Raw genomic sequence first — 12,877 nt, 5'->3', positions numbered from 1 at the left:
AACAAAAAAAATACTTCTTAATCAGCTATCCCCTCAGGGCGTACTGCAAAATGAGCAGAGAGAAATGCCAATCTCCCATCTTTCCCTGAAAGAAGTCTATTTGCATACTTTATAACTGCTGCCTGAGGGTTAGGTGCCTCAGAGAACATGCATCTAGGAACAGACTGTGATCTTCCCCAGAGAACAGGGACACCAATAGACATGATCTTAGCATTCTCCCTGTACCCTGCTCCAAACCACCAATATCCTCCTGGAAGGAGTTTATATACATACATATCTGGTGCCTCAGCTTTTGCTGCTGCCACCCAGGGGACACACCTCTTGATATCCTGGCTATGGAGGGCAGTGGAGCTTACATTCACAAGTATCACAGGACTGTAGCAAACAAAGAGATACTTAATTGGCTATCCCTCTAGGGCTTAGCATTTAGGAACCCAAAAGTAGGGGTGTCTGGGTGGCTCGGTTGGTTAAGCGTCTGCCTTCAGCTCAGGTCATGATCCCAGGGTTCTGGGATTGAGCCTAATACTGGGTCCCTGCTCAGTGGGGAGCCTGCTTCTCCCTCTGCTGTTCCCCTGCTTGTGCTCTCTCTCACTTTCTCTCTCAAATAAATAAATAAAATCTTAAAAAAAAAAAAAAAAGGAAGCCAATAGAAATGCCCATCTCCTGGTCTTTCCCTGAAAGAGGTTTATTTGCATACTTCAAAAGCTTCTGCCTGAGGATCTTGCTTCCAATCAGCCTGCATCTAGTTGTTGACTGAGAGTCTCCCCTTTGGGACACTAACAGGTCTTGGCACACCCTCAACTACTGTAAGCCAAATCACAAAGGTTTAAGAGAAAACCAAGAGCTAGAGCCAGGCTGAATAGTACAGTTTGTTTCCTACACAAGACAATTCCATCAAGAATAGGAATGGCATTTTTTTTTTATCTAGTGCACAAAAACCAACACAGACTGTGAGGGAAAGTGAAGAAACAGAGAAATATGTTCCAAACAAAAGAATAAGGTAAAACTCCAGAAACAGACCTTAATGAAATGGAGATAAGTGATTTACCTGATAAAGAGTTCAAAATAATGAATTTGCTTACCAATATAAGAAGAACAATGGATAAGCAAAGTGAGAATTTCAATAAAGATAAAATATTCAAAAAGTACCAAACAAATCAAAGAACTGAAGAATACAATAACTAACTGGAAAATTCAGTAGATGATTTCAGTAGCAGACTAGATCAAGCAGAAGAAAGGATCAGCAAACTCAAAGATATGAATCTATCTGATCAGAAGAACAAATAGAAAAAAAAATTTAAAAAAACAGTGAAGGTAGCTTAAGAGACATATGGGATACCATCAAACAGATCAATATTCACATTCTAGAGGTCCCAGAAGGAGAAGAGAAAGAGAAAGGGACAAAGTTTTAAAAATACTTTTTTTTTATTTGAGTATAGTTGACATACAATGTTGCATTAGTTTCAGGAGTACAACATAGTTATTGAACAACTCTATACCTTATGCTATGTCCGCAAGTGTAGCCACCATCTGACACCATACAACACTAATACAACATCATTGACTCTATTTCCTATGCTGTGCCTCTTATTCCTGTGACTTATTTATCTCATAACTGGAAGCCTGTATCTCCTACTCCAATTCACCCATTTTGTCCATCCCCCCAACCCTCTTCCCTCTGGCAACCATCAGTTTGTTCTCTGTGTTTGTAAGTATGATTCTGCTTTTTGTTTGCTTATTCATTTATTTCTTAGGTTCCACATATGAGTAAAATCATAAAGTATTAGAAAGCTTAGTTAAAGAAATAATGGGTAGGGCACCTGGGTGACTCAGTCAGTTTAGCATCCAACTCTTGATTTTGGCTCAAGTCATGATCTCAGGGTTGTGGGATGGGACTCCGGATTGCCCTGGTTCAGGCTCCAGGCACAATGGGGAGTCTGCTTGAGATTCTTTCTCTCCCTCTGCCCCTCCCCCAACTCACACTTGTGTGCATGCACTCTCTCTCTTTCTAAAATAAATAAATCTTAAAAAAAAAAGAAAGAAAGAAAGGAAAGAAATAATGGTGGAAAACTTTCCTAACTGGTAAAATCCAAATAATATGATTCCAAAGAGAACCACACCAAAACACATTATAATTAAACTGTCAAAATTTACAAACGAGAGAATCTTCAAAGAAACAAAATGAAAACAACTTGTTCCATATAAGAGAACCTCCATAAGACTACCAGTAGATATTTTTGGAGAAACTTTTCAGGCCAGGAGAGGCTGGGATAATATATCCAAAGTGTTAAAAGAAAAAGAAAAAGAAAAAAGCCAACTAAGAATACTCTGCCCAGCAAATCTGTCCTTCAGAATTGCAGGAGGGATACAGAGTTCTTTTAGACAAGCAAAAACTGAAGAATTTCACCCCCACTAGACCAGTCTTAGAAGAAGTGTTAAAAGGAATTCTTCAATCTGAAACAAAAGGATGATAATTAGTAATGGGAAAACACAGAAGGATAAATTTCACCAATAAAGGCAAATATATAGTTAAATCCAGAATACTCTAATTTTTAATGGTGGTGGATAAATCGCACAAATCAAGTATGAACCAAAAGACAAAAATATTAAAAATAACTAATATAAGTTTTTAATGGATATACAAGGTAAAGATGTAAATTACGGCATCAAAACATACCATGTGGGGGCAGTGGAAAGGTAAAAATATCTAGCTTTAGTGTGCATTTGAGTTTAAGTTGTTATCAGCTTAAAATAGATTATTGTAAATATAAGAGTTTTATATAAGTCTCATGGTAACAACAAAGAAAAAACCTATAATAGATACACAAAAATAAAGATAGCAACTGAATTATACCACTACAGAAAATCATTAAATCACAGAGAGAGCAAGAGAAGAAGAAAGAAACAAAAGAATTCTAAAATAGCCAGAAAACAACTAACAAATGGCAATAGTAAGTCTATGCCTGTCAATAATTACTTTAAATGTCAATGGACTAAATTTTACAATGAAAAGACAGAGAGTGGCTGAATGGATAAAAACACAAGACCCAGCCATATGCCGGGTATAAGACATTCACTGCAGCTTTAAGGACACACCCAGACTGAAAGTGAATGGAGGGGAAAATAGTTAAGTTCCACATAAACAGAAAGTCAAAGAAAGCAGAGGAAGCTTAACTTACATAAGATAGAGACAAGAATAGGAGACAAAGAAGGTCATGATATAATGGTAAAGGAGACACCAACAAGAGGATATAAAATTTGTAAATATTTATGCACTCAACATAGGAGCACCTAGATATATAGATATTAACAGACCTGAAGAAAGAAAAGAGCAATACAATAACAATAGGCGGCTTTGATGTCCCTTTCAACAATGGCGAGGTCCTCCAAACAGAAAATCCATAAGGAGACACTGGACTTAAACTAGACGTTTGACCAGATGGAACCTCACAGACATTTACAGAACATTCCATCTGACAGCAGCCAAACACACATTCTTCTCAAGGGCAAAGGAAACATTCTCCAGGATAGATCAGGTGTTAGACTACCAAAAAGTCTTAATTTAAGAAGATAAAACTCATTTGAAGCATCTTTTCTGATCATGATGGTATGAAACCAGAAATCAATGGCAAGATGAAAACTAAAATTCACAAGTATGTCGAGATTCAAGGTGGCAAAGTATCTCATTGGCTTAGGCAGCTGAGGATCATGACATTGACAAGTACATGATCCTTGGCAGCAAGAGCTGTCTGGGGTCCTGACTGACTGGAATGGCTGTTGGGCTTCTTGGAGGAAAGGGAACAGGGCATGTAGCGGTGCTGGCCAGAGCTGGTGGTGTGCTCATATGTGGCTGTGGAGCTGGCTGCAGGTGCCTGCATAGTGACCGGGGCCAGCTGCAGGCACACACACTGGCAAAAGCCCTGGCCAGCAGCAGGGCTGGGGCCAACTGTGGGTGCGTAAGTAGCTGCAGGACATGGGCAATCAGCATGTACCCACGTGGCTGCCGAGGCTAGTTGCAGGCCCGGGCACTTTGGAAGGTCTGGTAACCGGAGTCAGTGCCAGCAGCAGCAGGTGTGTGCTACAGGGGCTATTTGCAAGTGCCGGCAGCAGTACAGGCCCGTGACAGGGCGCAGGACAGGCTTCGGGCACACAAGCAGCTGTGTGGGGTTTGGCTGTCAGTGTGCACTCGTGTGGCCGCAGAGGCTAGCCATAGGTGCACACACAGCAAAGGCTGGTTACAGAAACTGGAACCAGCTGTGTGCACGCGCAGGACTTCACAGGGACTAGCTGCTGGCACACGGAGGTGCAGGCCAGGGATAGGAGTCAGGGCCAGGTCCTTTGTGTAACTCCAAAAGGTTAGGGCATCTGGTCACTCATTCTGCTCTCTTTGTGTCTGCAATGAGAACTCTCTCTGGCTAGGGAGTTCCCTCTTGGCACTGAGCAGTGCAGGCCTGGGGGACAGGATAATGCAGGCAAAATGAAGCTGTTCTTCCTACTCTTTTTGTGTGGTTATTCTCAGGATATTTTGCTCTGCTATTTTGCTGAAACTTCTTAGATGGACTCCCAAAGCTATTTTCATTCTTGGACAGCTGTCTAATTGTTCTTTGTGGGAAGATGGAGGGCCGGATCTTCTGCCCTGTCACCTTGGTGACATCACACCCCTGAGCTCTCTGAAGTTCTATTATAATAACTTTACAAGCACATAATCTGCCTCAAGACCTCGTGTCCTTTCTCCAGTCTTATCAGACCATCCTACCCCTGAGCAGAGGATAAAGGAAGAAGGCATTAGAACAGCAACAATGACAACAAAATTATTTTATAGAAGTAAAAGTGTTCAAAAAACAAAATAAAATAAATACCTCTCTCACTAGGTAATATTGATATTTCTGGAGTTATTGCTTTTATTGGTATTGGGCAAGATTATATTATTGGAAGATAATAATTACTAATACAGCCTTCTTCTAGATTTTAAGGGTAATAAAGGCAAATTATATTTTGCCATATAAAAGTTTCTCTTTCCTCAATCTACATTAATTTTAGTTTTACTTAAAGGTTTAGAAGGGTGTGTTTAGAAACTTAATAAAGGAAAATACACATACAGGGGCGCCTGGGTGGCACAGGGGTTAAGCGTCTGCCTTCGGCTCAGGGCGTGAACCCGGCGTTATGGGATCGAGCCCCACATCAGGCTCCTCCGCTAGGAGCCTGCTTCTTCCTCTCCCACTCCCCCTGCTTGTGTTCCCTCTCTCTCTGGCTGTCTCTATCTCTGTCGAATAAATAAATAAAATCTTAAAAAAAAAAGGAAAATACACATATAAAAATGCACATGTAATTTTTGGATAAACTTTATAATAATATGTTGCTTTATTACCATGCAGGGAGGTATTGTTATATTCTTTGATTTTGCCAAAAATCTTTCCCTTACCCGTCTAGAGAGAGAAAAAAAAAAGATATTTATTTACAAAACTGTGACTATCTACAATAGGAACGCTTCCCCCCCTCAGTTATTATATCTCATTGGTAAATATGATGATGATTGTGTCCGTAATGATTGCTTTGAATGAATTTATTTAATTCATTAAAAATAGATTTGGACAAAAACAGATTTATTAAAGCAATACCAATACCATAGTTCTATAATGTAATTTTTTAGTTATAGGCAGAGACACTCAGTAAACATGTGATTTGTTCCATTTTTATAATTCCAAATTAAAGCAACCATAGTTTATGCCTCATACCTAACCCGTAAGTTCAACTACCATAGTGGGATTGCTTTTATGTTCTCAGTCAGACTTACAGTGCAATACAGCCCCACTCTAGAAGGAAGTGCTGGGAGATAATTATAACACCTACTTTATAGGTTAGTGTGAGGAAGAAATTGAGAGAGACTGGGATGTTATGGTATGGTGTGACATAATAGGACAAATAGTAGATGAATCATGAACTATCTCTCTAGCATCCACTGAGCTTTTATCGTCACTGGGAAATTGGGAGAAAAGAGAAATCTAAGACATTTTCTCCCCTTATGACTTACCTCCCTGAGAGAGACAAGTCATATCACTGTCACACAATTGGAAAAAGAAGTTAACAATAGAAAATTTAGTAAACACGAATCTTTTGTTTCCTAGAAAGCACCACTTTCTCTTCCACTTTAAACATACCACAGGATTCTGCCACCTGCACATAAGCTGAGCTCAAGAAACTGGAGGATAAAAGGGGAGAGGTCTTCCAGATGAGGGGAATAAAATGAGCAAAAACCTTGAGGCAGAAAGCAGCACAGGTTTTTAGAGAAACATGAAGAAACCAGTGCGACTGGAGTGGAGTTCTTGGTTAGTGGGAAGTAAGTTTGCATGTGGGGTATGGGGTGAGGGGTCAGAAAACCCTAAAACTCAAGCAAGGCATATGCCCATGATTCAGTGATCTATAGGGAGTTTTTCCGCATTCACTTCACTTTCAGGGCAGAGGCATTAGCTAATAAATTATGGTCTGGTGAAAGTCTTCATAACGTGATTTTGTGGTGTATGGTGCCCTTTGGGCTGTTACGTTCATCCTGAAGCGACCTGATTCTGATTTATGCCACTTTATTGTAGAAAACCCCCAATTTAGCAACAAAGGCCCTGTGGACAACAAACCTCAGGGCAGCCAGCTGGGGACAAGGGGCCTCAATCTCCCTGAAGGTGAGCAGAGCAAGACGCAGCCTTCCAGTCCTCAGAACTGCTTTCCAAAAGTGTGATGTCAGCAGAGGAAAAAAAAAGCAAGGATGTACTCCTGACGTACCCAGCCTATGTTCTCGGCAAAAGGAGAAAGTAAATGGCACTACGCAATATTAACACACAGAATCTACATATCCCTAACATGGCTAAACTTCAGTATTAAGATTCTCATTACCCATCATTTGAAATACTCCACGAACTCCCGAAGTGATCTAAATATCTGCCTCTAACCCTTTCTCCACATTACAGCCAGAGCTATGCACTTATATATTCAAACTATATTCTTATGCACCCCCCAAAACACACCTGTCTATGTCACCTCCTTTTCACTGCTTTCTTTAGCTAGGAAAATTGATGGTAGGCAACATTCAACTCAAAAACCTATGATCTGACAGTCTATTTTACAGAAAAAAATTACTTGAAAGTAAAACTGTGTTGGAAAATCAAGGGCTTATATATATTGCCCACAACTATCAAAGTGTATCACTTCAGACCAAACTTACATCACAGAAACCAGCGCACGAAACTTAAATGCCACAATTGCTCCCTTGGTGTTAACAGAGACAGCAATGTTAAGAGTTGGCATGTGAAAGTGAAGACACCCAGTCACCTTGGAAGAGAGCTCTAGTGGTTGTCAAAGGGCGGCTCGAGGGCTGTTTTCTGTGGAGAGGTTTGGAGACGATGTTTAGGAGGCCCTGCCAGAGACCTGTGCCCACTCTCCTGCATATACATTTGTGAAGCTCAAAAGTAGGGGACACGAGATGGGAAAATTGCTATGGAATTTGTAAGCTTCCAGGAAAGAAACAGTTCAAGATCCTATCCTTTCCTTCTTAAGATTTCAAAGACATTAAAATAGTTTGATGAACTGAGGTCGTCTCAAATGAAATTGCCTGGTAGCAAAGGATCTCAAGAAATCTCTGAGCAATTCCAGAAATTACTGGAAGGGAAATTCATTTTAAGGAGGAGAAATATTTTAACCAAGAAAAATAAGTGGGATATTTGGTTATTAACACTTGAGGCCTTTATTAGGAACTCTCCGTGACCGATCCTGTCTGGGCCATGGGCCCAGTGCAGGGAAATGGTGGTAAACTTGGGAACCCAGCATGGCTGTGCAGTGGGATGCCCACAGATATGTACCACTGCAGGAGAGAAAGCCCTTTTCTCGCCAGCACTCTGAGAAACTTCTGTTACAGTTATCACCACGCCCCGGAACTACCAAGGGCTGAGCACAAATTCTGGGACACCTAGTTTGGGGTCTGGCCTGTGCTTTCACTGCAGAGCCGCTGCAGCTGACAGATTTTGCAAAAACTCACTGCATCCCTGGGGGCCATGATGGGAAATTGATGATCTGTGGAATAAAGAAAAGGAGGCATAAACAGGGTATGTCTCCACAGCAATTTAATTTGATTATTAAATAGATGGGCCAACTAAACTGTCCCCTAAACTGATGAAGGTCTATTTTTTTATAAATATACACTAACCACCCATGAATGCCAGAGCATTAAAGAACTAAGAAGACAATCTCTGCTGGTAAAAAACGAATTGGTTATGAATACAAGCTCCCTGATACTAATTGTCCTCGCCAGCCTCTGCTCCTGCTGTAAGCCCCATCTCCTTTTTGTGTACTCAACTTAAACTCTGACCACACCACCAGGAGTTTACCAGGAGCCTTACTTTGGGTTCCCTCAGAAGCGGACGGTGAGACAAAATCTGAGTGCAAGTGGTTCATTGAGAGGAGAGGGTAGCAGTCAGTATGAGGAGAGGCAAGACAGAGAAGACAGACAAAACAAGGCATTTTATCAAGTCAGCAGTCACTCTGTGTGACTGCAACGTAATCCTGCTGGGAACCACCCAAAAGCCAACATAACATAGATTCTTCAGAATTTTCTAAGGTTGCTTCATGGAGGTATTAAATCTTTAACTCTTCTGGACTCTTGCACACTGGCAGCCCCCAATGCACAAGAACACCTCAGGCAAAGAGATGGAAATCTGTTGCTAAAATAGGATGATTCTTTTCTATGCCTGGACCACAAAAGTAACTGCTATACGTTTTTTTGCTTGTTTTTTTTTTTTTTTTGTAAATTTTATTTATTTATTTGAGAGAGAGAGAGAGAGCAAGAGCTGGGGGGTTGGTGTAGGGGGAGAGGGATAAGCAGACTCCCCGCTGAGCAGGAAGCCCAGTGAGAGGCTCCATCCCAGGACCCTGGGATCATGATCTGAGCCAAAGGCAGACAACTTAACCAACTGAGCCACCCAGGAGACAGTAAATTTTTTTCAATGTTAAGACACCTTTCCTTTTTCCATGAGTGTCATCACCCATCTGCAATTAAATTGTAGCAGAAAAAATACATATTTACAGATTAATTTGGAAATAATTAAGTTAGTTTACTAGTCGTTTTTGGTAATTCTTTTTTAGTACATTTAGTCATAATTTTGACTTTGCAATACAGTTGTATCCTCTGCTAGTCATATTGTTCTTAGAGAAAAAAAACAGTATTTCTTAGCATATTGGAGAAAGACACCTTAAGATGCCAACTTTCTGGTAGTAATTTGCATTGAACTACATATACGCTCACTGACAAATTAAAAATTAAGTATCTTTATTATATTTCACTAACTTTAGCACAATGTTAACAATAATAATAACTGCAATAACAACTAACATTTATGAGCTCTTGCCATATGCCAGGCATTTTTCTAAATTCTTTTTCTAAATTCTTAATTCTTTCCAAGAATTAATCCATTTAATTCTTACAATAGCCTTATTTTATTTTGCAGATGAGAAAACAGAAGTACTGCTCGGTGAAGTCACTTTCCCAGAGCCACTTAGGTAGTACGTGCTATTCTGAGATTGGAGGCTGGGCATTCCAGTTGCAGAACGTGGACTCATACTAAATTGCATCTTTTTCTTTCCTTTCCAACCCCTCTCCTAATTTTAACAAATCAGGGATACCAGCAGCCACGGAGACAACATTGACCAAATTCGCCCATATGATTCTCAGGAAAAATTAAGGGCTGATCACACCTATCAGGCACATTTAATATCAAGAGGGCACGTGGCCTATCAGAAATTATAATTCATATACTCAGACTAGAAAAACGGATGTAAAGATTTATGAAGCAAAAACAATCTCTAAAATGCCCTGAGTATATAAAGTATTTTTATCATTTTCCTTACAATAAGCAGCATTGATTAAATAGATCTAAAGTACATCTGGAAAGGCGAGGGTAATAAAGTAGGAGGGTCAGCTGGCACGCATAATGGTTGGTTATTTATCTATCTGAGTAGACCATAGGTTTTTATTACTCCAATATTTGGTTCTTTTTTTTCTTTTTTTTAAAAGATTTTATTTATTTCTTTGACAGAGAGAGAGAAAGAAAGCCAGCGAGAGAGGGAGCATAAGCAGGGGGAGTGGGAGAGGAAGAAGCAGGCTCCCAGTGGAGGAGACTGATGTGGGGCTCGATCCCAGAACACCAAGATCACGCCCTGAGCCGAAGGCAGATGCTTAACAACTGGGCCACCCAGGCGCCCCCCAATATTTGGTTCTTTGAACAAGGTCTGGGGAAAATATTTAAAAACTAACATGAACGCTTAACAAATGGTGATCACCTAGACACCCATATTCATACTGCTTACAGGCATTTCTAGTATAAAATACATATATATTTATTTATTTATTTATTTATTTATTTATTATTAAAAAAAATTTTTTTTATTATATTATGTTAGTCACCATACAGTACATCCCTGGTTTCTGATGTAAAGTTCGATGATTCATTAGTTGCGTATAACACCCAGTGCACCATGCAATACGTGCCCTCCTTACTACCCATCACCAGCCTATCCCATTCCCCACCCCCCTCCCCTCTGAAGCCATATTTAGAGGGTACTGGCTGTATGTCAGAGACTGTGTGAAGTACTGGGAATTTCCAGGCTTTTCATATGAGAGGAAACAGATATTGACTATAATAATTAAATATTTAAATGAGGGTGCTGCAAGAGGGTATACCGGAGTCCTCATGCATCTGAGGGGATCAGGAAAGCTTCTTGGAGAAAATTCCTTCTGTGGGGAAGTCCCTGGGCTAGGTTGTTTGTCATACAAGAAAAAATCAGAAAAAGATTTGGAACAAAGCGTATGTTCGTACCTCAGTTTACACAAGGTTGCTTTGTTGGCTTTTACGTATCTTTAGACAATAAAATTAAAATGTTAAAAATGGGTTTTATTATTTATCTTTACATCTATTTCATGCTGGTTTCTTCTAAAGAAAAATGTGTATCTTTGAGTAGACACAGCTCCCCCTAACTGCCCCCATATCACTACCAGAACAGAAATGAAGTTCTCTGTTGTTGCAGAAACACTATAGCTCTGGTATGGCAAAGAAGGTAGGGGTTGTTTATTTTTAAAAGGGTAATTGTGCGTTTATTCAATCATGTACTCAGTAAATTATCCAAAGTAATTAATCATGGAGAGAAAGATTAGAGAATTGATTAAGCGGAGTTTGTAATAATGCTAAAGAAAACACATCAAATACACGTTATGCAGTAAGACAGAAGAGGCCAGCGATTCCTATTTATAGTTTGTTTTTGGAGACTGCACTTTCAGATCATAATGCTGGATTTCCGTACATGCAAACTAATGTGGTTTCAGTTTGCTCTTCAAGAATTTAATAAAAGAGTGCTTTACTAAAAGATAAAGATAGCATTTATTCCTAACACCCAATCATTAAACAAAAGATATTTTGGTAATAATGGATTCAATACATATGAAGTCAATTATTTAGTTAGTAGATCAATATTAGCATTTTGATATAAATTTGTTAATATAATTATTTCCTTATGTCCCAGTTGAAAAACCCACAAAAAATAAATTAAAGCTCTGTTCTAAGTTTGGACATCTGATAAACCTTTGTTTCTCTAAAAATATTTTCAGAATATTGTTCCATTTTTACAAAAATACAAACATAAAAACATAATGACATCATGTTTCTATACGATTAAGGGCAATGGGGGGGGGCTAGAGATATGAGATTGAAAAAAAAAATAAACAGATTTTATTTTTAACTTGGCTGCTTCTACCTAGAGATATTTTGAATAATGGCCAAACTATATGTGACCCTTACTGTAAGCAATTATATAGTTAATGCAGTTTCTTTTCTGGCTGTTAATGCAATAACTTTTTTTTTAGACTGCATCCTACAGAGTGAGACTTGGCAATTTAAAAATAGTAAAAGAAACACAACGCTTTAGATTCTTTGATGTGTGATTATGTTCATGACAAGTTTCTCACATCAACTTTCTCTGAACTAGATGCTATTGTTCAGTTGAATGCAGAAACATTTATGTAAATAAGGAATTGCACAGAGCACACTATCCCACTCTAGATTTTTCACAAGTTCTCTTTTCATCTTTGCATGTTGCCAACACAGAGGACTCATAATTCCTTGCTTTTCAGACATCCCAGGATATCCCACAGAACAACACAGACCAAACAAGTCAGAATTTTTTAAATATTGTCATTCACCAGTTAACCAGTATAACATGATCTTTAATTTTATAATTAATCTTAGAACATTTTATCTTAGAGATATTTATTTTGAATAAGTGCTTATAAAGCACCTACAATTCAAGATTCCTGGGATAAATGCTAAAAATGAGAAGCAGTTCTTGCAGTTAAGGGGTTTATAGGTTAGAAAACCAAAAGAGCATATAAAATGGTGCATCCAAAGGATCAAATTAGTAGGAAAATAGTGGTCACTAAGGACAGCAATGAAGAAAACTTCTTGGAGATTTTACTTCTGTTGGACCCTGATAAAGGATGCAGTTGAGGGAGGTGGTGAGAGTTGAGGGTAGTCCTTTTCACAAGATAAGCAGGCAAGTTTAAGTTCACATTCCAACCACAGAGTAAGTTAATTTTGAATGGAAGAAGGATTCTTTCAAAGGAGAAAGGAAAAATAAAGTTGGAGAAGTAAACTATGTTGTAAGTGATCTCTTTCCTTGTCCATGAGTTCCTTATTACAGGAGAAAAAAGACATTCAGAGGTCTTGACAAGTCAAAAAACTTCCAAGGATTACTATGACTATTAATAAATTAACGTAGAAAAAAGATTTATGCTATTCTCTATGTAAAAGGCCAAAGCATCGCCTGACCTGGAAAGGTGAAGATAAGG

At 39.0% G+C, this 12,877-nt stretch overlaps 1 protein-coding gene across 6 annotated transcripts in view; it reads right to left on the bottom strand.

Annotated features, from left to right (window-relative positions):
• The window catches only part of NAALADL2 (N-acetylated alpha-linked acidic dipeptidase like 2), a 1,315,864-nt gene that overhangs the window by 61,632 nt on the left and 1,241,355 nt on the right, over positions 1–12,877 (bottom strand). The gene's annotated exons all lie outside the window — the stretch shown is intronic.

The sequence above is a fragment of the Ursus americanus genome, chromosome 4 (assembly GCF_024610735.1).
Source record: "Ursus americanus isolate L20-20 chromosome 4, mUrsAme1.1.p, whole genome shotgun sequence".
Classification (NCBI taxonomy): Eukaryota; Metazoa; Chordata; class Mammalia; order Carnivora; family Ursidae; genus Ursus; species Ursus americanus.
Note: the sequence above shows the minus strand (reverse complement) of the source record. Positions and strands in the feature narration are given on the sequence as shown.